This window comes from Ipomoea triloba, chromosome 15 (assembly GCF_003576645.1).
Source record: "Ipomoea triloba cultivar NCNSP0323 chromosome 15, ASM357664v1".
In the NCBI taxonomy this organism is placed as follows: domain Eukaryota; kingdom Viridiplantae; phylum Streptophyta; class Magnoliopsida; order Solanales; family Convolvulaceae; genus Ipomoea; species Ipomoea triloba.
The window spans coordinates 14,174,402-14,179,496 of NC_044930.1; positions in this window are offsets into that span (position 1 = coordinate 14,174,402).

Consider the following 5,095-nt stretch of genomic DNA (forward strand, 5'->3'; position numbering starts at 1 on the left):
GAACATTGGATATTAAGATCCAATCCATTTCATAAGGATTCATCAACCAAAGATTAACTCTTCTCAATAAATGGCCAAACAACCAACATGCTTGATCAACACATAACAAAATTCCTATCAACTTAAAATAATATTTTACACCACAACATCAAAATATTGTTTATGTTCCTAGTAGCCATGTTTGAAACTTTAAGTACCGATTACTATATAAATCTCCAACAATTCTCCTCTATTATATATAGTAAACGTACTTAATATTGCCACAAGATAAATTTTCAAAACGAGTTAATTATCGAAATGGTCCCTTGAATATAGTGAAATTACCAATTTGATCCTTGGCGTTATTTTGCCTAATTAAGTCCTCAACTTTAAAAATATTAACCAATTCGGTCCTCCGTTTGTTTAGTCGTCAAACGTCTGTTTACTCAGGACCAAATTGGTAATTTCACTATAGTTAAGGGACCATTTCGGTAATTAACTCTCTGGTTTAATAAGAGAAGAAATGGTGCATTGGTCCCTTGACTATAACAAAATCACCAATTTGATCTCGAGTAAACGAACGTCTTACGGCTAAACAAACGAAATACGTAGTACCAAATTTGTTAAGATTTTTAAAGCTGAGGACTTAATTAGCCAAAAAAAAAAAAAGTCAAAGACCAAATTAGTAATTTCGCTATAGTCAATGGACCATTTTTTAATTAACTCTTTTCAAAACCCATGCATAAATGAAAGTGTCTTACAATTGAACTTTCACTTAGTATTATACACTTTACATTACATCGAATTGACATGGTGGATGAACCTTGAACCAGTTAATCATTATAAAATAATGAAGGTACAACACACATAAGTTTTAAACTTTTCTTGACAACCCTCAGGTCTTTTACACTATTACAGCCATGTGTCCGTATCTTTTCATAAACACGTCTCCAGTCAAGCCCGAACCTAATTGAAGCGGCATCACTTCGTGTTTATATAGGTAGATCTTTTAAGTCATGCATGCTCATGCATTTAGCATCTTGTCAAAAGACTTTCCTATTAAAAAATTAGTCAACCTCACTTTCATGCAAGACCAAACACATACATCGGGATGAAAATAGTTCAATGCTTGTCATCAACAAATGAAGTACTCATCTAAATTGAACTCTAGATCTAACTTAATATTAGATGAGAGTTGAGCTTTCTTTCGTTTGTGATGAGTTAATGGGCTTAAGACCATCCCTCTTGATGCCTTGTAAGTCACATCCCTTGGCAAAAATTTTGTAAAAAAACCTGCCAAATTAAATTGTGACCTTACAAAATCCAATACTATAACTCCATCTTTAGTGAGTCCTTGGACATCGCTATGTCGAACTCTATGCGCATTGATTTTCCATTATAAACTTGGTTATACGCCTTAGCCAATATTTTAGCACTATCACCATGTACCAAAATAAGTTAAACCGATTTTTTTTGCCACATCGGAATTTTAAAAATTAAATTCCTAAGTTATTCAACACATTTGCAAGGTAAAGCTAAAGCAATAAATTAAGAAGCTAATGTAACCCAAACTAATGAAGATCCATTAAGAGTACTAGTTGGGTCAATCACATGGTCTAAGTCCAAACAATTAAGACAACTCTTTATTGGTTATGTTCAAAGATGGTGGAAATTCAATTCAAGCCCAATTGCAAAACAAGGATGTAGAAGAACTCAAGGCTTTTTATAACTGTTTAAGTGCTGATTTTGGGGATTAAGTTAGACCCAAATCAGCTGTATTATTTTTGGTATCTTTACTTGGTTTCTAGATTAGGTTTAAGATTCTATTTCCCATTGTATTTAAGATTATAATGATGTCCCTATACCTATAAATAAGGTACAATCATATCAGTCTAATTCACGCTTTCATTCAATAAAATTCTTAACTTTTTTTTACACCCGTGTTAGAAACCTTATGGCTAATTGTTGACTCAATTAGTGGCTAGTTCGTGGACTCGACTAGCAAATTGATTCGTGGACTCGAATTAATCTTCCTTTCTTCAACCTTAGATTTAGGTTCGTGGACTCGTTATTTGAATTGAAGGAAACTAGATCCGACTCTATACTAGTTGATTGAAGATTGTATCACGAGGTACTTGAAACTACAATGAGATTCTTCTAAGTCTTTGAGGATTCGGGACTAAAGGTTTCTCGTGAGGTCTAAGGTATTTTGATCCTTCTCTATCCTTGCATTGAGAGATTCCTTGGGACAATACTCCATCTTTATTTGAACCTTGGACTAGGTTCATATCAATTTGGTATTTAGAGCCTAGGTTTATCTCATAATCATTACAAATTTGGTTCCCTAGGTTTCCTAGGTTTTATTAAAAAAAACACATCATTTCTATCTTACTTTTCATGTCTAATATACATAAAAAACTCCAATTTTTTTCTTGCATTCTTGATTGTGTTCTTGAATCTTGATATTTGTTCTTGAGTTTGTTGAAAAACTATCCCAAAATAGCTTTCCAATTTTTCCCACCCAATATCAACGAAACCACGCACCCCCTAACCACCATATTACCATAAATTCTGTCAAGAAAACAACCCCATATCACTCTTACCTATATCCAAATCACATTTACGCACAATCACAGCGAAAGCATACCCTGTCCAGATTTCTACATTCTGTGACCAGTTTCAAAAATTGACCTATATCTAGAGATCTGCAAATTAGTTTTATGTTAAATTTTTATATGTTGTAGATATCGTTTTGGGTGTTCTTTTGATATTATATACTTGCTAATTCATTATATTCATTGAGATATTGATCTTCATGTGCCGTTCCAGTTCTCATTGTCGCAAAAAAAGGCAGTACATGGAGAATGTGTGTTGATTGTTGTGCAATTAACAATATAACTATTAAGTACAGATTTCCCATTCCTCGAATTGATGATATGCTTGATAAACTTCCTGGAGCTAAGTACTTTAGCAAAGTGGATTTGAAATGAGGATATCATCAAATCAGGATGAAAGAAGGTGATGAGTGGAAAACTACCTTCAAAACAAAGCATGGTTTATATGAGTGGTTAGTCATACCTTTTGGCTTAACTAACGCTCCTAGCACATTCATGAGACTTATGAACCATGTTTTGAGGAAAGTTATTGGTAATTTTGTTGTTGTTTACTTTGATGATATTATGATTTATAGCAAGTCACAAGAAAAACACTTGAAATACCTTCGTTTAGTCTTTCTTGAACTTATGGCTGCACAGTTGTATGCGAATCTTGAGAAGTGTTCTTTTATGTCTAAGAGTGTTGAGTGTTTAGGATTTCATGTTAGTATAGAAGGTGTGACCATGGATTCAAAAAAGGTTGAAGCTATCACAAATTTGCCAACTCCAACTAATGTATCTAACTTGCGTAGTTTTTTTTGGGCTAGCAGGTTTCTACAGAAAGTTTGTTCATGATTTCAACTCCATAGCAGCTCCTATGTATGAGTATATTAAGAAAGACACCATCTTCAAATGGGGGCATAAACAAGAACAAGCTTTTGCTACATTGAAAGAGAAGCTCACCACTGCTCCAGTTCTAATTTTGCCTTGTTTTGATAAAACTTTGAACTGGAGTGTGATGCTTCTGGCATTGGAATCGGTGCTGTACTGATGCAAGATAAACGCCCCATTGCCTATTTTAGTGAGAAGTTGGGTGGCGCAACACTCAACTATCCCACCTATGATACAGAACTTTATGCCATTATAAGAGCCTTGGAAACATGGCAACATTATTTATGGTTTAAAGACTTTATTTTACACACTGATCATGAAGCCTTAAAACATTTGAAAGGCCAAGGTAAGTTGAATAAGAGACATGCTAAATGGCTCGAGTTCATTGAAGCTTTTCCTTATAAATTGCCTATAAGAAAGGTACGAAAAACAAAGTGGCTGATGCTTTATCTAGGAGATATACTTTACTTGCTACTTTACATGCTAAGTATCTTGGTTTTGATTTCATTAAGTCTCTCTATGCTAGTGATACAGTGTTTGGAGAGATCTACACCTCTTATGTATGATCTCCTTTCGGAACGTTTTACTTGTCAAATGGGTTTTTGTTTAAGGAAAATAGAGTGTGCATTCCTAATTGTTCTTTGCATGTGAGTTTGATCTCTGAATCACATGGAGGTGGTCTTATGGGACACTTTGGTATTTCTAAAACTTATGATGCATTGCATGGACACTTCTGTTGGCCTAGAATGAAAAAAGATGTTGAGACTTTTGTCAATAATTGTACTACATGTCACCATGCAAAGTCCAAATCACTTCCCAGGGGCTTTACACACCACTCTCTATTCCTAGCGGCCCGTGGCTTGATATTTCGATGGATTTTGTTCTAGGGTTACCTATGAGTTCTAAGAGAAAAGATTCCATTTTTGTTGTAGTTAATCGTTTTAGTAATATGGCCAAATTTATTACTTGCACTAAAACTGATGATGCAACTCATATTGCTAATCCTTTCTTTACTGAGATTGTTAAATTGCATGGCACCCCTAAGACTATTGTTTCTTATAGAGATACTAAATTTCTTAGCCACTTTTGGCGTGTTCTGTGGGCTAAAATTGGGACTAAGTTGCTATTTTCTACTACTTGTTATCCTCAAACGGATGGACAAGCAGAAGTAGTTAATAGAACCTTATCCTAATTACTTAGAAGTGTGATCTCTAAAAATCTAAAATCATGGGAAGAATGCTAACCTCATGTGAGTTTGCTTATAAGCGTGCAATACATTCAACCACTAACATGCCTCCTTTTGAGGTTGTGTATGGTTTCAATCTGTTATCTCCTATAGACTTATTTGCTTTACCATACAATCCACAAGATAGCTTAGATGGGGAAGAACGTGCCAAGAAGATCAAAGATATGCACGTTAAAGTCAAAGAACAAATACAGAGAAGGAACGAAAAATAGCTGCTCAAGTGAACAAGACAAGGAAAAAGATCACGTTTGAGCATGGAGATTGGGTGTGGATTCACTTGCGCAAAGACCATTTTCCGCGCGAGAGAAAGTCTAAGTTGAACCAACGTGGAGATTGCACATTTCAAGTTAAATCACAGATTGGAGACAACGCTTATAAGGTTGAT